The 24,642-nt window shown below is 40.2% G+C and overlaps 2 long non-coding RNA genes across 2 annotated transcripts; both read right to left on the reverse strand.

The window, feature by feature from the left end:
• Positions 1–3,457: 3,457 nt before the first annotated feature.
• Positions 3,458–5,205, reverse strand: LOC124975906 (uncharacterized). Its single transcript, XR_007106931.1, has 2 exons — positions 5,141–5,205; positions 3,458–4,099 (listed from the first exon to the last, which is right to left on the reverse strand). It is a non-coding gene; the product is annotated as an uncharacterized LOC124975906 (long non-coding RNA).
• Positions 5,206–22,492: 17,287 nt separating this feature from the next.
• Positions 22,493–24,321, reverse strand: LOC124975902 (uncharacterized). The gene is made up of 2 exons (XR_007106930.1): positions 24,108–24,321; positions 22,493–23,134 (listed from the first exon to the last, which is right to left on the reverse strand). It is a non-coding gene; the product is annotated as an uncharacterized LOC124975902 (long non-coding RNA).
• Positions 24,322–24,642: the final 321 nt, after the last annotated feature.

Genomic DNA, 24,642 nt, shown 5'->3' on the forward strand with positions numbered 1-24,642 from the left:
ATAAATTCCTTGACATTCTGGCTTGGGGTTTATGCTTTACTTCTACTAGTTCAACACAGGACTATGGACACAATAGATATTTTTAACTTTTGAAGCCTCTTGCTTGCATGAGCATTGACTTTATAGTTTATAAATAGTTATACTTTATAACTCAGGTCACAATCATGGGAAACTACACTCTGAGAGAGGCATAATAAAGCATGTGTGGCCATGTCACCTTAAGAGATCTGCTATTGTCTCACCTTACATAACATTCATTCTCCTGCTCGTGTTGTTCCCAAGGGCTTACTGATGGGAAAGTGGTCAGGAGATTGATCCCTAGATTTTTATAATGGCAGGTCTACTAAGAAGCTCATCTCCTGGTTTCTAGGATGATGGGATGAGATGCCACCTGGCCCATGACTCTGTCTGTATGATGAAAGATAACAAGTGGGGACAAGGACATGACAAAAAGGGATCCTTGCACACTGTTGCTGGGAATGTAAATTGGCACATTCTGGAAAACAATATGAAGGTTTCTTAACAAATTAAAAATAGAACTACCTCATGATCCAGTAATGGTGCTGCTGGGTACAAAACCAAAGAAAAGGAAATGAGTAGTTTGAAGAGAGAGCCATACTCCTATGTTCATTTCAGCATCATTCACAACAGTCAACATATTGAAACAACCTGAATGTCTGACAATAGTTGAATGGATAAAGAAAAGGTGATACTTGCATGTGTGTGCCTGTGTGTGTTGAAATATCAGCCTTAAAAAAAGAAAAAAGAAAACCCTGCCATATATGAGATGGATAAGCTTAAATAATATTATTTTAATTAAAGCATGCCAGGGACAGAAGGCAAACTTTGTGATCTCAATTATATGTGGAAATCTAAAAATGTGGGACTCACAGAAACATTGAACAGACTGGTGATTACCAGGGACTAGGGAGAGGAAGACATGGAGAAATGTTGGTTAAGAGATACAAGGTTTTAATTATTCAGGATAAGTGACTCTGGAGATCCGACGTACAACAATGTGACTCTAGTTAAAAATATTGTATTTGCAATACTTGAAATTTGTTAAGTCAGGAAATCTTAAGTGCTCAAACTGCACACACACACACACACACACACACACACACAAATGACTAGGTGATGTGATAGACACATTACTTAGCTTGGTTATGATGTATATAAATCACAATGTACACTTAAATATACACAATATTTTGCAACTATACCATAATCAAGTTGGAAAAAAGAAAACAAATCTCACAGAAAATTTAAAAATTAAGTCTAAAAGAAAATTCGGTTATTATTTTAAATAGTATCTTTTAAAATTATATTTTCAGTGTTGTAATTTTTAGCATCCTGAATTCATATACAATTGCACTGAACTCTCCTATGATTTCTAAATTACTGTACTGAACATTCTTGTCCATTTATTCTTTATTTTTATATTTTTATGTTATCTAAAAAATCATACAACTTTTGCAAGAAAGGGTATGTTGATTTATGTTTTAGTCAGCTTTTTTGCTGCTGTGACTAAATGATCTGAGCAGAACAATTTTAAAGGAGGAAAAGTTTATTTGAGGGCTCATAGTTGGTTTCAGAGATCTTAGTCCACAGAAGGCCGACTCCATTCCTTGGGGCTAGAGGTGAGGCAGAATATGATGATGAAAGAGTGTAACGAGGGAGGCAGTTCACATGGTCATCAGAGAGCAGAGAGAGAGGCTCCACTGGCCACATACAAATATATACCCCCTAACCACACCACAGTTCCCACCTCCTCCAGCCACACTCTAACGCTTCAGTTACCACTCAATTAATCCCTATCAGGGTATTAATTCACTGATTGAGTTAAGACTCTTACAACCCAATCATTTCTCCTCTGAACCTTCTTGCACTATCTTACATATGAACTTTTGGGGGACACCACATCTAAACGATAACAATTTACAACTTTAATTATTTCCCTGATAAAGATTTGTTAAATGAATAAAAATCACCCAAGTCCCAATAACACAGAGCATGTGATGATTTGTGCTCCTGCCAACAATGAATTTTGTGAGCCTTTGCCAATGTTTTATACATTTAACAGCTCCCTTCCCAAAAGATGAGTTATATCCCTTCATTAAAAGTTGAATATTTTTTACAATCTAATTTGTTATTGATATTTCTTATTTTTTCTTCTGTTTTAAAATCAATCATCCCTGACTTCCATCAAATCTTTTATCATAATATTTGCTTTTTAATTCTTAGTTTATATGACTACAATGTTATAAGGGATATTGATAGTCAGCTTTCCATGACTGTAACAAAATGTATAAGCTAATCAACTTATAGAAAGGAAAGATTTATTTTGGCTCGCATTTTTGGAGGTTCCAATCCATGATTGATTGGCCCTATTGCTTTGGGCCTGTGACAAGACAGCACATCATGGAAGGAGCACATGGCAGGACAAAAACTGCTCACCTCATGTCCAGAAAGCAAAGAGAGAGTGGCAGGAGTCAATCCCCTTCAAGGGCATGTCCTGCTGACCACCCCTGAGGCAAAGCCTTTAATACGTGGGTCTTTTGGGGACATTCATCATCCAAATTAGAGCAGGATTTTGGCCCCATTCCTATCATATGTACTCTATTTTCACAGGTCAATTTTTATCCTTCCATCTTTTAATGGTGTTTTTTGTCATTCAAAATTTAATTGTAATGTGGTCAAATATATCCACATTTTCTTGAATATATTGCAATTTTTTTCTAGTTTTTGAACTTTCTACAAATAATGATTAATTATCAACTATATTTGTATGATGTTACTTGTGATGGTTGTTACATGACTGCATATGTTTGGCAAAGCTCATTAGGTCATATGTTTAAAATAAGTGAATTTCACTGTGTAAAATTTATACATCAATGAAGTGATTAAAAATTTAAATATATGGATTTATTCCATAAAATGTATGCATACATCTATATATGTGTACGTATGTATAAAATATGTATGTATACATACATATATATACATACATACATATATTTATATGTATATTATATAAAGATTGAATGAAGGAGGAGTCCAGGGAAATAAATTAATAAAAAGAGTGGGGAATAGGAAGCACAGAAGTGTAGAGGTGATGGTTTCCTGGCGGTTGCCCCCCACCTGTCAGTCTGTACAAATCTCTCCAGCCTCCAAGGACCTGCCCAACTTCCCTCCTACTATTCTGTGAGCACCCCTCTGGTGCTTACAGACTTACAACCAGAAGTTGAAGTAGCACTGTTAACAGTTACTGCTGCTTCAGGGCTTTGGTTAAAAGGGAATGCACATAATTAGAGAAAAAATCAAGCATACAAAAATTTGAACTTTACCTACTAATGACAAAAATCCACCCTCTGTCCACTGAGGCCAGAGGAGCTACCAGCAGAAGAGAGAGGAGAAGGGTAGGAAACGCAGGGAAATAAGTTAGTCTTATAGTCAGTTAGAGAGCAGATTTCAGATTTTATTATTTCAATTTGGGCAATACAGTATAATGACAGATGCTGTGTAAGACTAGGCCAGTGCTTTGGGGTGTACAGCACAGACTGGACAATGGGGAATGTGGTCCCCAGCATGTTTTAGGAGAAAGATTTTGGCTTCTGGACATCAGGCTAGAAAGATGCTCCAGACAAGAGCTCAAACTTTCCCGCGAGCCTCTCCGCCAGCCACTCCTGCAGCCTCAGAAGGGAGAGGAAGTCAAGGGCACTTCAGCAGCAGCCTCCAGATTGCTGGCTGCTGCCCCCTCCACAGCAGCTGGAGCCCCCTGAGGGCTGGCTGCAGCAGCCAGAGCTCTGTCTGTGGCGGTGGGACCTGCGGGACCTGTGGTGGCTCAGGCAGCAGCCACCACCCCCAGAGCTACAGCAGCCCCCAGAGCTGGAGCCACAGCAGCCCCCAGAGCTGGAGCCACAGCAACCCCCAGAGCTGACACTGCAGCAGGAAGGGGCTGGAGGGCACTTAGGGGGACACTTTGGGGGGCATTTTGGGGCAGGGCACTTCTGAGGGCACTTGGGGGTGCACTTGGGAGGGGGCTGGCACTGCTGCTGGCTCTGCTGGCAGGACATCTTGGCAGGTGTGTGTTCAGGAGCTGAAGGAGAGACAAACACAAGTCAGACCCAGGACACAGAGGCCACCTGCCCACTCTGACCCTCTTAGCATTGTTTAGAATCATAGAAACAGCATCTCCAGTTTTACTTCTCATACTCCATTCTCTCATATCACTACCACCATCATCATCCTCATCCTCTCTATGGAAGTTCAGGATACCCTTTTAAGTCAGAATAATGTACCAGTGTAGTCAACTAAGACCAAATGATATTATAAAACATGTCCATGAGTCAAAGATTTATATATAAAGGAGAAAATTATTGCAAATGTCTCCAAACCCTGAAATTGCCCTACTTAAGGGTCATTACAGAGAAAAGAATTTTTAAAAGGGAAAAGCAATCATTCCCTCTTGTCATGACTTGCAAGATGATTTTCCTCTGTAGGTCAGTATTGCAAAGGTTCTTAAAAATTATCAGCTCACTCAGCCACTCCATTAATGAAGAGATGATAAGCCCATCATTTCCTACATGCATGAGACCTGAACTCTAGTCCCTCACATCAGGTTGGAGCTCAGGTGTCCTCTGCTCACCACCTACTCATGATGACAGATTGGCCTGGCAAGTCTCAGGTGTGTGGGTCCCCTAATCAAGTTGGAAGTGAGTGAGAAAATACCAGACCCATGGCTATGTGTGTTTCCTAAGCCAAAGCAGCCACTGATATCCTGTCCTGGCTTTAGTTCTTTCTTTGCTGAGACAGGGCTGCATTTCCAGAAGTTGGATCCCCTTCTAATACTGGCACAAGTGGAACAGGTCTCTGTGCTCAGTGTCCCCTGTTCTGAGGGGTCCAACTCATTGCAGAGCAACTTGTTGTCTCCAGAGCCCAAGGCATAGCCACTCAGTTGTCCCTCATGCCCTTTATTTGTGCCAGAATTCCTGTTGCCCCTCACCTGTAAGTCTAGGCCAATCTCTCCTCCTCTGGCAATATGGCCTCCAGCCCTCAAGGCCCTGCTCAGCTTCCCTCCTCCTCCTACCTGAGCATCCTTCTTGGGAAGCTTCTATCCCTTTTCCCAGTAGACACTTACCGAGTTCACAGGCAGTGCAGGGTCAGTGGCAGCTCAGGAGGTGAGCAGATGGAGGTGCTCTGCTCCTGAGCCTTTTTATCCTGGCCTTGTTCTCTGTCTCAGCATATGAGACAGGGCCTCGGCATGGGAGGACCCACCTTATGACACCCACATAAGTCATGTGATGGGTGATGACTGGATGCTCCTCACCTGCTTTTTCCATGGGGTTCAGAGAAGCTGCTCCTAGCCTGGAATGTGACTTAGAAATGAGATGAGGATGTAAATTCCTGTCATCATTCTCTACCTCATTTATTTTAACAGGTACCTGCCTTGACAGCACCTCCCTTATCTGTTTATTCCATTTTCTGCCTCTTTCAAAAGTACTCTATGTTCCAGGTAACCTAGGTTGAATTATTAAAAGTCTGATGTTTTCACACATTCTACTTCTAAACCTGTACTTTGCCAAACTGTGCCGGTGATGTAGCCATATGCACAGGTAAAGCTCTGGAAGAGGGACCTGGCTCAGCAGCACTGGGACCTGGTAATTAATCAATAACATTTTACATTTATGGCTATAAAATTAGAAGTTTGATGATAATTGGTTATAAAAATATTGTGAAAATCAATGAAGTAACACACACAAGGGAGAGAGAGAAAGAGAACAAATAACGTGTGACGAACAGAATGACATACATGCCTTACTGAGTATAGGATGAAGGTAAGGTTCTTAATAATAAAAAAAAAAATCACAATTTCCTTCTGGAGAGAGCGAATCTCATTCATTGTTTGGTCATTTTTTTGTTTTTAATCAGTCAATGAATCAGTTTATTTACATTGACAGTTCTCTAATCAAACTAATAATAGGCCAATAAACCAAAAATGTAACATCAAAAGGATGTGACTTTTAAATATTATACTTAATTTTTGTCTTTTATAGGTACAGAAATAAAATACCATTTCTGTTCTCAGAACACCTTTAATGAAACTGACATCTAACAAATAATGTGTATTTCAAAATGAGGTGAACAGAAAGATCTCTATTTTTTGATGGATATTATTCTTTCATAAAGATCACATTACCCTTGAATTTTATGTATGTATTGTTAAGCAAAACATTAATACAAATAGAGTCTTCTGATCTACCACATACATTTGCAGTAATCATCTTTAGGATTTTAATGTTGTCAATATCAGTATTTCCTAAACTGTACTTCTAACTCATAAACCTCTCTAATAGTAACATAAACTTTCTTAAAGATCTATCCATTTTTATTTTAGTTATTTTAAAAATCACATAACAAATCATTAAATAATAGTAACAAATTTTCCTAGAAATTATAAATATTTATTTAATTATAAAAACAATCACATAATAAATCACTAAATATTATTTAATTAATTTGTAAAAACAAAATAAAAAACCAGTTGAATAAGTGAATGATGTGTTTTTTTGGGGGGGAGATTAAAAAACTCTTGTAAGATTTAATGAATTTGAGAGGAATATTCTTTGTGTTCCTTAGAGTTCCTTAGGTTGGTCAAATGAATGATCACTTAGTATATGTGCCTCTGAAATGCCCAGTGTCTAGCACTGGGTTGCAAATTAGTGCAGCCACTCTGGAAAGCAGTGTGGAGATTCCTCAGAAAGCTTGGAATGGAACCACCATTTGACCCAGCTATCCCACTCCTTGGCCTATACCCAAAGGACTTAAAATCAGCATACTACAGAGATACAGCCACATCAATGTTCATTGCTGCTCAATTCACCATAGCCAGATTGTGGAACCAACCTAGATGCCCATCAGTTGATGAATGGATAAAGAAACTGTGGCATATATATACAGTGGAATATTACTCCTCCATAAAGAATGATAAAATCATGGCATTTGCAGGCAAATGGATGAAATTGGAGAATATCATGCTAAGTGAGATAAGCCAATCTTAAAAAACCAAAGGACGAATGATCTCGCTGATAAGCGGATGGGGTGGGAGGGGTTAGTGTTAGGGTTAGGGTTAGGTTTAGGGTTAGGGTTAGGGAGGGGGGCAAGAATGGAGGAAGGAAGGACTGTATAGAGGGAAAAGAGGGGTGGGGGGTGGGGGGGAAGGGGGGAAAGTGGCAGAATGAATCAAACAACATTGCCCTGTGTAAATTTATTATTACACGAATGGTATGCCTTGACTCCATGTACAGAGAATCAAAATGGTCATTTGCTTTTATTAGTCCTTTTCTTCTGGTGCAGACATAGTACCAGTAGTAAGATAGGCAGCAGGAAGAAAGCTCTTTAGGGGAAGCAGAAGTAGCAGCTTTGCTCCTTGTATTAATGTGAAGGTTTGAATTTCTGGGGGTCTCGTTGGGAGGAAGGGATGATAGCCACAGAAGAGAAGGAGAAGGACAAGAAAGAAGGCTGTGAAATTCTTTAATTCTAGGCACACATTCCAGACCATAGGGAAGCAGGTGACTTTTGAGAACAATAGTTTGTGCTGTTACTTTGTAAGACTCTGCCTTCTCTTCATCCCACAGGTTTTCACTAGTTTTCTCCACATCCACAGGTCTTACATAAAAGCAGGGGTTTGAATTTGTGTATTCATTCTAAGACAAGATGTGGCAGAGGCAGTCATGACTGTGGGTTTTTCCAAAAACTAAACACATCCCGCCAGATGTAGACAAACAAAAGTTAGATTCAATCAGGTGGCAGGGGGTGGGGTGGGCAAGTACTCTTCTCCACAGACACTGGTGGGCTCTGGAATTGTCCAGAACTTGGAATTAATATCTGGGCCACAAAGGGCATGGTGAAACCAATCAAAATGTAGTGGAGATACATATGCATTTATGAATGTATATACAGAGACTACATATGTAGAGAGATACAGGTCTGTAGTTTAGAAAGATGACATATTTATGTGTATATATCTCTTTACCACAGAGCATCAACTATTTACATGTGCCCAGACTCCCTTTGACAAAACACTGCCTGTAAACCCTGTAGTCTTTTCTCAACTCTCTTCTTGCATGAGATCCAAGAAAAGGTTCTGAAATCTCCATAAATAATTAACACCAACTCATCAGCTGTCTTGTTCAGGATTGCATGCTGCTTAAAGGGAAAAGTTCACAATTCTATAAGACATGGCTTCATGCTCTATCTCTGCTGCAACCATTTTCCTCCCAGTCTCAAAAATGTTCTAAGTTGCACTTTATTTTCTGCACTTTGATTACACTGCTCCTGGCAATATTTGCCTTGGTCTTTGCCCTGTCAGGACAAATCCCACTTCTTTTCTTTTCATCCTTCATGTGCCGTATCACTTACAACAAATTTCTTAACACCTGACCTGGATTTGCTATTTCTTAACCCTCATTAGTTCAACTCGAGGCTCTGCACACTATTGGTATTTTCTGATTTTTTAAAGCCTTTCACTAGCATTGCATTGACTTTATAAATAACTAATCCTTATGACTTCAGTCACCCTGACAGGCATCTATACTCTGAGAAAGGTAGGGAGGTATGTGTGGCCACATCACCTTGAAAGAGCTTCCATTGTCTCACCTCACATGACATTTGTTCTCCTGCTCATGTTGTTCCCAAGGGTTTAGGAATGGGGAAGTGACCAGGATATTGATTCTTTGCTTTTCATAATTGCTGGTCTCCTCAGAATCTCATCTCCTAGTTTCTAGGATGATGGAGTGAGATGCCACTTGGCCATGCCTCTGTCTCTACACAGGGAAACACCTAGGTCCTCATCTGACCATATTTGGATGTAGGTGAGGAGCCAGCAGCATACCTGCATAAGGAAGACTGGAATTAAGTCATGGCTATGGGATATACTGACTCGGGTGTCAGGTTAGTATAAACATCTTGACTAGTAAATCATTGCTGTTCTGAGGATTTCTGTTTGTCAAAGTGCCTCTTTTATGTAGTGAAGTTCTTGCTATCTCCTGGAATGTGGGAGAACACTGTTGAGATCTCACCAGAAGATAGTCAAACGGATTAAGTGGGTTTTTTCTCCTCTGTTTTATAGCCAGCACCAAGGAAATTGATGATCTTCAGGATTTTCCCTTCATCTAATCAAATGGTGAAGCCATGCTCTTTAAAAGAAAATTCAGTTAGTATGTAAATAACATCTTTTAAAATTATAGTTTTTTGGGGAGGGGGAGGGATATGAAAGATGGTAGAATGAGACAGACATCATTACCCTATGTACATGTATGATTATACAAATGATGTGAATCTACATTGCATACAATCATAGAAATGAAAGTTGTATCCCATTTGTGTACAATGATTCAAAATGCAGTCTGTAAAAATAAAAAAAATTCAAACACAAAAAATAACATAAAATTATAGTTTTTGATTGCTGCCAGTAGTATAATTTCTAATATATTTTTGACATATCATAGAGTAAAACTGTAATGAGTTCTCCATCATATCTAAATTATTGCAGTGAAAATCTTCTAAAAAAGCTTTAATAAATACTGACAAAGTCAAGAGTCATGTGTTTTATATGTGGAAACTGGAAGGAAAGACAAAGGGGTTCTCATGAAAATAGGAAGGGAGACAAGGAGATAGAGGAAGGGAATGAGAAGGAGGGAGGAGAGGGAGAGTGGAAGTAGTTGGGATGAAATTGGCCAAATTACATTGTTCTATTGTATGCATGTACAAATATGTGACAACTAATCTACTGTATGTATAATGTTATATATAATTATATGTTACATATAATTATAATGTACAAGTAAAAATACAAAAAAGTTTGGTAAAACACATCTCAGCCATTTTTAATTGTATATCCAGAGTGTTAAATACAATCACACTGTTGTGTAACCAATTTCCAGATATCATTTTGTGAAACTGAAACTCTACCCTCATTAATCAACAGTTCCCCACTATTCCTTCCCTGCAACCACCCCTCACCAGAAACCACCATTCTACTTTCTGACCACTTAGTATTCCACATAAGTGAAATCATTAGTATTTGTCTTTTCGTCATTAGATTATTTTACTCAGCATAATGTTTTTAAGGTTCATTCATGTTGTAGTGTATATATACTATATATATATACACACACATATATGTGGATATATATATTTGTTCCCTTTTTAAGACTATATAATATTTCATTGCATATATACACTGGGGTTTGTTAATGGAATTATCTATCAGCAGACATCGGGCTGCCTCCACCTTTAGGCAACTGTGAATAATACTGCTAGAAACATGGATATATAAATATGTCTTTCAATTCTGCTTTCTATTCTTTTGTACTGAGAATCAGTCAGAAGTGAAATTACTGGATCAGGTGTTAATTAGTATGGATTCACCATACTGATTTTCAACATGTCACTTTACATTTCCACCATCAGCGCACAAAGATTCCAAATATTCTATATCCTCATCAACAATATTGTTTTCTTCTTTTGCTTTTATTCTGGGCTTGAAGTGATATCTCCTTGTAGCTTGTGCTTGCATTTACCTAATTTTCAGGGATACTGAGCTTCTTTTCATGTGCTTGTGATCATTTTTCTATTTTTTTTTTTGAGGAATGTCTATTCAAGACCTTTCTCCATTTTTATCATATTGTTCATTTATTTGATGATAAGTTATAGCAGTTTGCTACATACTGTGGACATTAACCCAATATCAGATATAAAATTTCAGATATCTATCTCCATAAAGGATATTCTTTTAGTATTAAAGGTTATTCTTTTAGTATTGATTGTGTTCATTGATTCACAGAAGGTTTTTAATATTGATATAGTCTAATTTATCCATTTTTATTTATTTCCTGGGCTTTTGGTTTATATCAAAGAAGTCACTGTCAGATCCAATGTTATGAAGTTTTCCCTTATGTTTTCTTCTGGGAGCGTTATAGTTTTAATTCTTATGTTTAGGTCCTTGGTACTATTGGAGTTATCAAATGTGTATAATATAAACTGATGATTCAGTTTCATTCTTTTACATGTGGCTGTCTAGTTTTCCCAGTACCATCTGTTCAAAAGATTGTCCTTTACTGAATGGTCTTGTCAATTTTGTTGAGAATCATTTGACCATATATGTGAGATTTACTTCTGGGCTTTCTTCTATTCCCTAACTCTATGCCATTAGTCTATACATTCATCTTCTGATAGGACCATGCTCATTGTTGTAGATGTGTAGCAAGTTTTAGAAGATCAGAAAGTGTAAGATCTCCAATTTTCTTCTTCCTTTTCAAGATTGTATCAGCTATTCAGGAAATAATTTGCAATTGGTCTTGGTGTGCATACTTTTAGCATGTTATTGAACACTGCTTGTTAATATTCTGTTTAGGATTTTTATCAGTTCTTAATATCACTGGGGATATTGATCTGTAGTTTTTTATATTGTTGTCTGGCTTTGGTATGAGTACAATGCTAGCATAATAGAATGAGGTTAAAGTGTTTCATTCTTTCAGCTTTTGGAAGAATGGAAGAGAATTGGTATTAATTTTTCTTAACATGTTTGATAGAATTCATAAATGCATCTGTCCAGTCCTACACTTTACTTTGTAGGAAGTTAATTAATCCTGATTTAATCTTCTTGGTAATTTTTGTTTTTTTCATGAATCCATCTTTTTAGGTTATAAGTTTCTAGGAATATCCAATTTGTTGCCAAACAATTCTTTTATAATCTTTTTTATTTCTATAAATCTATTGCAATGTTCCCCTCTCATTTCTTTTATTTTCTAACTTGACTCTTTCTTTTTCTATGTCAGTCTAGCTATTTGTCAAATTTGATGTTCTCAGAGAAACTGCTCTTGATTTCATTGATTTTCTCTATTCTCTATTTCAGTTAACCCTGGTCTAACATTTCTGATTTCCTTCTTTCTGCTAGATTTAGGTTCAATTTGTCCTTTTCATAGTTATTTAAAATGTAAAACTGAGTCATTAATGTGAGGTAATTTATTCTTTTATCATGCAAGTTTTTATAGCTATAACTTTCCCTCTTAGCACAGCTTTCTCAGCATCTTGATAAGTTTTAAGTTTTGATATGATCTATTTTCACTTTTACTTGTACCAAGGTATTTAATGACACCTCTGTGATTTTTTACTTTGACCTAGTGACTGTTTAAGAGTATATTGCTTAATATCTACATATTTGAGGATTTTCCTGTTTTCCTTTGCTGTAAGTTTTTAGTTTGATTCCATTTTGATTTGAAAAAAATACTTTATATGAATTCAATACTTTTTAAAATTAGTAAGACTTGTTTTGTGTCCTTTCATATGATTTATTCTGGAGAATATTGCATGTGCACTTGAGAAAAACGTGTACTAGGCTGAATTTGGTTGGAGTGTTGCATATAGTTATCAGGCAGTTGGTGTGTAGTGTTGTCCTGGTCTCTGTGTACTTGTTGATTTCTGTAGGTTGTTCTGTTATTGCAAGAGGGAGTTTTAGAGCCTCTTACTCTGCACAGATCTCTATTTCTCCCTTTGATTCTGTCAATATCTGCTTCATACATGTAGAAGCTCCAATGTTTGGTTCATATGATATCACCAGTTATAGGTGACAAGTTCTTCTTCCTCAAATGTTGAAGTTTGAACACTAGAGAAGCACCAAGGTAAACAGAAAGCAGGTTTTATTTAAAAAGTAGTAATCCCGAGAGGGTAAGCCATGCCCTTTTTCCTCCCAGAGGAGTTTACGGGAGAGGTTGGTTAAAATAGAATGCCTCCTTCATGCAGCTTTAAAAAAATCACATTGAGGACATTTGAACACAGCTGAGCACAGGAACAATCATGGGGAGATTCCAGACAGGCTTATAAAGGTTTACTAGGCAAACAAAGGGAACCTGCTGGGCCTTTTCTTACTAACAGTCCTCAGCCCTAGAGTCTGAATTGCTTGTGTCTGATCTGTGAGGGAAGGGAAGCACCCTGAGGATGGGTGTGGCAGAGAAGTGTGGAACAGTGTTGCATGGCCCATAGGGAGGTGAGTGTCATTGGCATTTTCCCTCAGTGCCACTTATTGAGCAATCACCCTAGGTACCCCTTAGGGCAGTTGGGAATGGGGTCCAGAGAAGGAACCTTTGGGCTCAGCCAAGAGTAGCCCAGGGCAGAACTCCATAATTGTTCCAGCTCCTTCACCTGCCTCCATGAATCCAAGGTAGACCAGGGCTAGAGACACTGTGTTATTAGATATGGAAAATGAAAAATCCCCCAAATAATGTGGTCTGGGAAAAGAGCATGAAAAAGAAGGTCATGCACCAACCGCCTTCATCTCCCAAGACAAATGTCCAGGTGCTGGCTGCAGATGGCGATACTGCCATTTACCCATTTACCGGTGACGGCGAGTTCTGCTTCCTCAGATGTTGAAGTATAACAACAAGAGAAGAACACCAAGGCAAGCATATACTAAGCAGATTTTTTTTTAAAGTAGTAACACAGACTTCTTCCAGGAGGGAGAAGGGGGACATGACTGATGTTCTAGAATCCCAAGAAGTGAGTGCACCCTGCATCTTTTGTAGATTAGGGTCTTCTTTGTTCTGTTCTTTCCCCCACTTATCTCGCTTCTACCTGACTAGACCCAGGAGTTGCTGGTGACATGGCAAAAAAGGTGAGAAACAGATGGTAGGGGGAAGGGCCAAATGCAGATTCAGGTAGGGCCACCCCCCCCCCCCCACACACACACACATTAACTAGCAATTCCCTGCCTGTAGCATTTTGGGAGGGGTGGTTAGGCAGGTAACTTTGGTGATCAAAAGTGCACTGGAGACTCTGACATTCCAATCTCTCAAGAGAAGTCTCTAACTTCCCAGACTCAGATGGCCTTCATTCCTTGATTCAACCAGATTTTCTATTCTGCACTAACTGCTTGTCCTTAATTCTGGCTTCACCTGCATCCCCTGTTCTGGTGTGAAACTTCATCCCTGAATAAATAGCTTCATGAGGTTTGCATCCAGTCAGGTCTTTTGTGTGCTAATGTATACTTATGCCAATCACTCTCGAGTCTGGACAGAAAAGTAGGAAGTGGCTTGGCAGGACCCAACATGCTTGGTGTAATGTACAAAGCTGCTCTCCTCACCCTTTCTGTTGCAGCCATTTCCCCACCTCCCAATTACTGTCAGTCTGTGAACATCCTAGCTAGCTGTTGGTTCATCAGTCAGCTTGCAAGTATCCTTCTCCGTTATTGGTCCCCTGTTAGCCCGGCAGAATTCAACTGCTTAAGGGCAGCTACCCCACCATCTTTTCTCATGCTTTCTCTCCCCCTGACTCACTTTCTTTCTCTTCCTCGCTTTTCCAATCTCTCTAGCGTGAGCCCTTTCTCTTTTCCTCTCATTTTCTCTCCTACCCTGCAGGGAGACACTCTGTTTGCTTAATAAACCCTCTTATGTGATTTCCCGTGTCCGGCGTGGTTTTCGTGGGATTCCTTACACTTGGTCTGCACAGAACAGGTGATCGGGAACTGCCTAGGCCAGGAACTCTTTCACCCATGTCTTGAAGAATGGTGGCTGCACTAACTGCATTTAAGTAGCTGACAGATGCCCTTATTTACCCTCCTGAAAGAAACAGAGAGATGCACCTCAAACAGATGTGGGGTGCACGGAGAGGAGCTTACCTCGGTGTAGCTCTTGGTGGGACCTCCAAATGTGATACTGCCAGTTATCGGTGACAAGTTCTGCTTCCTCAAATGTTGAAGTTTGAGGTGTGAGAGGTGTGAGGCAAGAGTAGAAAGCAGGTTTTATTTAAAATGTAGTAACACAGACTTCTCCCAGGAGGAAGAAGGGGGCCATAGCTGATATTCTGGTATTCCAAGAAGTGAGAACATCTTGTCCCTTTCATACATTTTGGATTTGTTTTTTCTTCTGCCCTCTTCCCCCTTATCTCTCTCCTGCCTATGCGACTAGGCCCAGGAGGTGCCAATGGGTTGGCCAAACCTTGAGAAGCAAATGGGCAGAGGGAAGGGCCAAATGGAGTGATCCTGGCAAGAAGCAGCCCAGGGGCATTAATTAACAACTTTCTGTCTGCAGCCTTTTGGGAGGGGTAGTATAGGCAGGTGATCTTGGTAATCAAAGGGCTCTGGAGACATTGGCATTCTAATCTCCCAGGGGCTGTCTCCAACTTCCTGGGCCCAAACGAGTCTCCATTTTTCTCAATCCAGCCTGATTGCCTGTCTACACTGACTGCCTGTCTTTAATTCTTGCTTCACATATATGTCCATAATCGTTATTTAATATTCTTCTTTTACCTATTTTGTCTACATTCCATTAGTTGTATTCATCTTTTTCCATTCTTTTTTTTCCCCCTCTCAGACTTAATCATTTCAAATGACTTGTGCCTGTGTGAATCTGTTATTGTATGTGCAAGTGAAGCCAGAATTAAGGACAGGTAGTTAGTGTAGAAATAGGAAATCGGGTCAATTTGAGGAAATGAAGCCATGAAGCCATCTGCCTCTGGAAGTTGGAGATTGTTCCTGGAAGAATGGAATGTCAAGGAGCTCCAGAGCCCTTTATCAAGGAGTGCAAGCATGGAGCTGCTAATTAATGCCCCCTGGGCCCTTGCCTGCCTAAATCACCTTGGCCCTCCCCCTGCCCATGGCTTCTTACTTAATGCAAAACCAGGCCTAGTCACCTAGGCAGGAAGGAGAAAGAGATAAGGGAGGAGAAAACTGGAGAACAAAAGAGACTTTAACCTATAAAAGATGTAGGGTGCTCTCACTTCTTAAGACTTTTAGAACATCAGCCATGGCCCCCTTCTCCCTGCCGGGAGAAGTCTGTATTATTACCTTTAAATAAAGCCTGCTTAATATGCTTGCCTTGGCGTGCTTCTCTAGTGTTCAATCTTCAACATTAGAAGGAGCAGAACTCGTCACCGGTAAACGGCGGTATCACAAGCACAAAAAACCAAGACAGGAGCAGAACTCAAATGGGCCAGCAAACTCTCTTTATCATCAGTAGGATGGCACATGACACATGGCACATTTTCAGGGGAGAAAATGGATACTGGTTACAAGAGGTTCTACTTTTTATAGGTCTTAATGAGAGTTGATCATAGTGTAGTGGGTAACTGACCCAGGCCTGGATACAAAATTAAGGACACTAAAAATTAGTGCCTGGGAAAGGGAGAGAGTTCTCTTCCCCTTTCCTGCCAGCTGGTTTTCAGGGAACTTAACTAGCACCATTCACTCCTTCCTTTTGGATTGTAAAGGACTTTCCCTTGGATCTAACTACTTTCCTTTGAAGTGTAAATACCCTTGTGAAGGCTCCCAGGCCCAAGGCTAGAGATTTACCATTGGCCTTGTAAGAGGAGCCAGTCCACTCTGCTTCTGTAAACAAGCTTCCCGCTTGAAAACTCTTACATACCATCATATATCAGTTTTTGAAACCTTGTGCACAACTATGTATCATTTTAGGCTGAAAATTTATGACACCAGATAGCCTATAAATGTTGTGAGAAACTGGTAAGGGGCACTCAGAATCTGGAGTGGTGATCTCCTGTGGACCCTCTTAGTGCCTTTGGCTGCTTCTTGCTGATTCCCACAACAACAGCAGAATGTTTAGTGTACTTAATCATTGGAGATTTGGGAAGTGCCAACTGGGCAGTCAGGAAACTAGTTGTGCAGGTTAAAATCCAATTCAGGAAAACAGCTGTAAAAGTTTGAAACTCATTCTAACTCAGGGAAACAATTGTAAAAGCTTGAAACTCATCGTCCCTGGGATAAAAATCTAGAGCCCAGAGACCACTTCTTTGCCTTCCCCTCCAGGACTCAGCGGTCCTGGGGAAGGATGAAAGCCCAGAGCCCTGTGCTCATTGCTCACCTTCTTCCTCTGGGATCCATTGTTACCCACAGCTTCACTATCTGTTTTTTCCTTCCAGGACTCATCAATTCAGGGGCAATGGAAAGGGTCAAAGTCCAGGGCCCAGCGCTCATCGCCCTTCTCCCTTCAGGACCTATTGTCACTGGGAAGGGATGAATGTTTGCCTTCTTCCCACCCCACACTCCTCCCAAGTCACACTGTCCTCCTTTCTTCCTGGGGGCTGTCTTGGGGGATATTATTTTTCATATCCTTCAGTACCCTTTAGAGAACTTTTCAATTAAGTTTTTGTAGTTCTCATAATTTTTATCTGTTTGTATATTAATTTATTCATACCTCATTTTCTAATTTCATTGAGTCATTTGTCCATACTCTCCTTTAGCTCTTTGAGAATATTTAAGAAAGTTGTTTTTAAATTGTTTTTAAGTTGTTTAAAATTGTTAAATTTTAAATTGTTTTAAAATTCTTCTTTAAGGAATTCTTGACTTGTGTTTTTGTAAAGTCAGATTCTAGAGATTTGTTTTATTCCTGAGAATGAGCCAAGTTGTCCTCTCTCTTTATATGTCTTTTGATTTTTTTTGTTGAAGAATGTGTGATGGGCTGACAGATCGGGCTCCATGAGAATGGTATAGGCCAGACTCTAAGGGAAATGACTAAACAGACTCCATTTGATACCACCATTTACCGGTGACGAGTTCTGCTCCTTCTAATGTTGAAGATTGAACACTAGAGAAGCACGCCAAGGCAAGCATATTAAGCAGGTTTATTTAAAGGGAATAATACAGACTTCTCCCGGCAGGGAGAAGGGGGCCATGGCTGATGTTCTAAAGTCCCAAGAAGTGAGCACACCCTGCATCTTTTATAGGCTAAAGTCTCTTTTGTTCTCCAGTTTTCTCCCCCCTTATCTCTCTCCTTCCTGCCTACGTAACTAGGCCTGGTTTTGCATAAGTGAGAAGCCATGGGCAGGGGAGGGCCAAGGTGATTCAGGCAGGCAAGGGCCCAGGGGGCATTAATTAGCAGCTCCTTGCTTGCAGTCCTTGATAAAGGCAGGTAAATTTGGTAATCAATGGGCTCCGGAGATCCTTGACATTCCATTCTTCCAGGGGCAGTCTCCAACTTCCAAAGGCAGATGGCTTCATGGCTTCATTTCCTCGAATTGACCCGATTTCCTATTTCTACACTAACTACCTGTCCTTAATTCTGGCTTCACATTTTGCTCTGAGACTCCATGTTATGTAGGAAATAATCTTCTCCATGGGAACACCCCACCTCTGTGCCCATCCTCAGTTACTTAGTGTGACATGTTTAACAATACAGAATGACAATTCCTATGTAAAGAAACATTGCTCTCTTTTGATCCCTATTGCTCCTAAACAATGTACCATGTGAACAGTGATTGTGTGGATGTTAGTGAAGCCAGAATTAAGGATAGGTAGGTAGTGTAGAAATAGGGGATCAGGTCAAATCCAGGAAATGAAGCCATGAAACCATCTGCCTCTGGAAGTTGGAGATTGTTCCTGGAAGAATGGAATGTCAAGGATCTCCGGAGCCCATTGATTACCAAATTTACCTGCCTTTATCAAGGACTGCAAGCATGGAGCTGCTAATTAATGCCCCCTGGGCCCTTGCCTGGCTGAATCAACTTGGTCCTCCCCCTGCCCATCGCTTTTCACTTTATGCAAAACTGGGCCTAGTCACTGTAGGCAGGAAGGAGAGATAAGGGGGGAGAGAACTGGAGAACAAAAGAGACTTTAACCTATAAAAGATGTAGGGTGCTCTCACTTCTTGGGACTTTAGAACATCAGCCATGGCCCCCTTCTTCCTGCCGGGAGAAGTCTGTATTATTACCTTTAAATAAAACCTGCTTAATATGCTTGCCTTGGCGTGCTTCTCTAGTGTTCAATCTTCAACATTAGAAGGAGCAGAACTCGTCACCGGTAAACGGCGGTATCATTAGTAACCATTCTTTAGTTTGTACCTAGATAAGGGTCATTTTAACCTACTTCCCCCTCTGTCGATGATCTCATGATGTTAATGTGTAATTTTGAATCATAGCAACAGACACTTATGTGATTTTTGGTATAAGAACCCCTACAACCCTATGGTCACAGTTGTTCTCCCAAAAGCCATTTTTTGGGGCATTGTGTGAGACAGTTAGGCGGCCAGCTTAATAAAGATTCTCAAATTTGGACTTCTCAGTGGTGATCGGTCTGTTCTTAAGTTGCACCTCATAACAGAATGCACATTTGAATGCTTTTCAATCTTTGGAAACTGGTTCTGTGGAGCAGGGATACCTTCTCTGTTCAGCATGTCTGAAGGCTCTGGGTTCTTTCCAACCTTTTCTGGGGATATGTCTTCCCTGGGTGTGTTTGTTCCAGTTCTCTCTACTGTTTTAAAATATCTTAATTTCCCTGAGAGTTTTGTTCCTGCCTCTTCTTGGAGGCTTGGCCTGTTGTATTCCTTAGCTCCTAACCTCTTGCCCTAAGGCATCCACAGTCTGCCCTCTCCTGAGGCTTTCATGCCATAGTGGGGCTGTGGCTTTCCACAGCCTTGAATGTCATATTGCAACTATGCCACTGTCCCATTAGTGATCTAAAGTCAGGTCAGGTTAAAAAAAAAAAAAAAAAGAAGAAGAAGAAGAAGAAGAAGGCCTAGGCAGTTCCCTAATAACCAGAGTGCTGAATATAAGTGCCAGACTTTTCCTTTTATTCCAAGGGAGGACCAGGGAATTGACAGCCGTCCCCTGCCTGCACCATATCATGCCTCTGATGGGGTAGTGCAGTGGGTGAGTACCATGATATATCTTCTGTTCGAGTGTTGTTTCTTTCCTGGTTAGAGGTTCGCTTGTTTGCTGCAGTTTCGTTACTAACCCCTTAAGTTTCATTAAGCCTTTTTGGTGTGCACGTTCTTGTTTATTCCGTGTTGTGGTGGAGTTGGAGCATGGAGTGCCCCATTCCACCCTCTTGCTGATGTCATTACTACAGTGACCATTCTTACTTACCTATTCTTTCATTGTTAAATTTTTATGTCATGTGACTAATACTAGAACAAATTTATAGAAAATAATAAGTTCATTTTAAACTGTAATTCATCTATCCCAAATAATTTTTGCTGGATAATAAATGAATTATTCAACTTTCTTACATGAATGATTATAACAATTTACATTTCTAATTGTGAAGAAAAGTAATCACTTCCTCATACACTCACCAACAGTGTTTTCTGAGCTTTTTAATCTTTGCCAATGTGTTACAAACCAATAGTTCTCTCTGAAAGATCAGTTACATTTATCTTTTATTAATGAGGTTAGGTTTTATAGTGTAATGTGGCTACTAATTTTTTTCTTCTATTTTGTATTTTAAAATTGAATATTCATGAGTTTTGCCCATTGTTTTATAGAAATGTTTCCTTGTTTACTAATTTACATGAGTCTTATTATAAATGAGAGGGTTAATATAACTTATATTGTTAATATAAGTCAATATCCTCTTATTTGTATTAACCCTTTTCCAAATTAAATTTTTATCTTTCTATAATTTTAATGATACTTTCTGCCACTTAGAATTTAATTATAATGAGGTTAAACATATCTACGTTTTCATTAATGTATTGTGGACTTGTGATGGTTTTTAAAAACTTTCTCAAATAATAACTATTAAATTGTCAGCTACATTTACAGTGTGTCGATAGCACTTGTGGTTACATGACTGTACATATTTGGCAAAACTCATTAAATTTTATGTTTAGATATTGAGAATTTTACTATGCATAAATTATACAGCATTTAATTTTGTAATAGAGATTTCATGTTGAGTATGTGTGTACATAGGATTTCAGTGAAGGAGTCAGGTTAAATTTGATCAGGTGAAGGAGTGGAGTATGGGACACTCAGGTGATGGGAAAATGGGCAGACATGTCTGTTTTCTGCTTATACCCAAATGACAGAGTGAGATCTGATGGAAACTATAAGTTAAACGAGCAATATATCTTACTAGTACTGTGGTGCTTTGCTTTAAAAGCCAAACACAGAATTAGGTGCCGCTTGCCACCACTTGCCGCTGGTCACCAGCGGGACAAACGACACGTACTCTTCAGAGGTTCATGAAGCAGCTTCCGCTTTATTCGTATAATACCCTCGATATATAAGCAGTCTCATGCATAAGCAATTGTAATCAGATATGTCCATCCAATCCTATTAAAGGTCAAGTGATCATGAGCTCAAGCATACATATGAGATATATCTGTCCATGCGCGCTAGGCGGCTGAACTAATTATCATACAGACAATGGTAAACGCTTCCTGTTTTTCTCAAGGCGCATACAGCACGCCCTTTGGCTTTCTGCCAGTCGCCATCTTGGATGCATGTGGCGTAACCCTGGGCCCCGGGTCTCGCCCCCCACCTTAGGAGGAAAAGGCAAAAGGCAAAAAACTTTTTGCTTCTGACTCCTGATGTCATCCTTTCCCTACTGGGTTGAACTATTAGCTCCCTGGGGTTGAGGTTAGGATATACTGTTCTGTACTCCACAAGTCAGAAGTCCAATTGGTGAAAAAATAAGTTTTATTAAGTCAGCTTTGAGGAAAGATAGAAGAAAGTTTTTGTTTTAAAATTTGCATCCTCAGGGGATTTTGGGTTGAGAAAAGCTTTTAAAAGAGAAAAAGTTGCAGTCAGGTGTGGTGGTGCACACCTGTAATTCCAGCAGCTCAGGAGACTGAGACAGGAGGACTGCAAGTTCAAAGTCAGCCTTAGCAACAGCAAGTTGCTAAGCAACTCAGTGAGACCATTTCTCTAAATAAAGTACAAAATAAGGCAAGGGATGTGGCTTAGTGGCTCTGAGTTCAATCCTTGGTACCCACCCCCTGAAAAAGAAGTTGCAAAATGGGTAATGTATTAAAATATATCTAGATATTGAGAATTTTACTGTGCATACATTATACAGCATTGTGATTTAATTTTGTAATAGCGATTTCATAATATATTATTCTGTTTTTTGTCCCACTTTGCAACTTCTTCTCTTTTTATATATACATACACAGGGGCAGATTTATATATAAGTATAAATATATTCTCTATATATTATATATAATTATAAGTATATAATTTTATATATAACAACTATATAACTATAATTATATAATTATATAAAAATATATAACTATATATAATATATGAAAATAGTCTACATATGGGCATTTGTATACATAATATATATATTATATATGACTTAATCTGCCTATATATTTTTTCTTTTTTTCTTTTTTCTTTCTTTCTCTCTCTCTCTCTCTCTCTCTCTCTCTTTCTCTCCCTCTCCCTCCCTCCCTTCCTTCCTTCCTTCCTTTCTTTCTTTTTTTCATATATATGGGCAGATGTAGTCAACCTGCGCTAGGCAGGTGTGGGCAGGGGTTGATCTCCACTCCAGGCATTCTTGGCTTCCCAGGCCAGGGCAGCATCCCCACTGCATTTACTCTCACCATGAGGAACTAGTCTTCAATTTTGGAGGGGCTCTTAATTTCAGTCTGTTTCATCCTGTTCAGAGAGGCCTAAGTAGCCACCAGGAAAAGACAAAGGGGAATGAACAATGGCAACATAAGCAGGAAAAAAAAAAATCAATCTCATAGTCAGATGGAGAGCAGATTCCAGAGTTTATCATTTAAGTTTATGCAAGAGAATACAATGACAGAATCTGTGCCAGAATTAGATTAGTGGATTAAGTTGCCAGAGCACCGTGGAAATAGGGAAGGAGGTCTCTGATGCATTGTAGGAGAAACATTTTGACTTCTGCACACCAGGGTAGAAAGATGCTCCAGACAAGAGCTCAAACTTTCACATAAACCTCTCAGTCACTCCTGCAGCCTCAGAAGAGAGAGGAAGTCAAGGGCACTTCAGCAGCAGCCTCCAGATTGCTGGCTGCTGCCCCCTCCACAGCAGCTGGAGCCCCCTGAGGGCTGGCTGCAGCAGCCAGAGCTCTGTCTGTGGCGGTGGGACCTGTGGGGCCTGTGGTGGCTCAGGCAGCAGCCACCACCCCCAGAGCTGGAGCCACAGCAGCCCCCAGAGCTGGAGCCACAGCCACCTCCAGAGCTGGAGCCACAGCAGCCTCCAGAGCTGACACTGCAGCAGGAAGGGGCTGGAGGGCACTTAGGGGGACACTTTGGTGGACACTTTGGGGCAGGGCACTTCTGAGGGCACTTGGGGGTACACTTGGGAGGGGGTTGGCATTGCTGCTGGCTCTGCTGGCAGGACATCTTGGCAGGTGTGTGTTCAGGAGCTGAAGGAGAGACAAACAAAAGTCAGACCCAGGACACAGAGGCCACCTGCCCACTCTGATCCTCTTAGCATTGTTTAGAATCATAGAAACAGCATCTCCAGTTTTACTTCTCATACTCCATTCTCTCATATCACTACCACCATCATCATCCTCATCCTCTCTATGGAAGTTCAGGATACCCTTTTAAGTCAGAATAATGTACCAGTGTAGTCAACTAAGACCAAATGATTTTATAAAACATGTCCATGAGTCAAAGATTTATATATAAAGGAGAAAATTATTGCAAATGTCTCCAAACCCTGGAATTGCCTATTTAAGGGTCATTACAGAAAAAAAAAATTTTAAAAGGGAAAAGCAATCATTCCCTCTTGTCATGACTTGCAAGATGATTTTCCTCTGTAGGTCAGTATTGCAAAGGTTCTTAAAAATTATCAGCTCACTCAGCCACTCCATTAATGAAGAGATGATAAGCCCATCATTTCCTACATGCATGAGACCTGAACTCTAGTCCCTCACATCAGGTTGGAGCTCAGGTGTCCTCTGCTCACCACCTGCTCATGATGACAGATTGGCCTGGCAAGTCTCAGGTGTGGTCCCCTAATCAAGTTGGAAGTGAGTGAGAAAATACCAGACCCATGGCTATGTGTGTTTCCTGAGCCAAAGCAGCCGATATCCTGTCCTGGTTTCAGTTCTTTCTTTGCTGAGACAGGGCTGCATTTCCAGAAGTTGGATCCCCTTCTAACACTGGCACAAGTGGAGCAGCTTGTTGTCTCCAGAGCCCAAGGCACAGCCATTCAGTTGTCCCTCATGCCTTGTATTGGTCCCTGTTGCCCCCCATCTGTCAGTCTATGCTAATCTTTCCTTCCCTGGCAGTATGGCCTCCAACTTTCAAGGCCCTTCCCAGATATCCTCCTGCTCTTGTCTGAGCATCCTTCTTGGGAAGCCTCTATCCCTTTTCCCAGTGGACACTTACCAAGGTCCCAGGCAGTGCAGGGTCTGTGAGCACCTCAGGAGATGAGTAGATGGAGGTGCTCTGCTCCTGTGGCCCTTTTATCCTGGTCTTGGGCTCTGCCCCAGTGTGTGAGACAGAGCCTGGGCATGGAAGACCTGCCTACTGACACATGCATGGGTTCTGTGACTGATGATGACAGATGCTTCTCATCTGCCTCCCTCCACTGGGTTCAGGACAGATACTTCTTGGTAGGAACTGGCCTTTTTAGAAACAAACAGTCTTGGTCATAGACAATTTATATATAATCTTCTGCCTCATAATCTTGGGCAGATGCCAGATTCAAGTTTGCTTAGTTTTAATTTTTGGACTGTTGTCACAGGAAAGTGGGGAACTGAAACTCCAAACCTTAGCTCTTGTGTTCTGACTAAAGAAAATTTAAAGTTATGCACCAAAAGTCATGCAAGAGAACTTCATTAGAAGTGAAAGAGAGGTGAAAAAAAAGTAAAATAAAAATGAAGCTTAAGCAAAAAACACTCTCAAGGGAGATCGTGGGCTG

The sequence above is a fragment of the Sciurus carolinensis genome, chromosome 1 (genome assembly GCF_902686445.1).
Source record: "Sciurus carolinensis chromosome 1, mSciCar1.2, whole genome shotgun sequence".
NCBI lineage: Eukaryota > Metazoa > Chordata > Mammalia > Rodentia > Sciuridae > Sciurus > Sciurus carolinensis.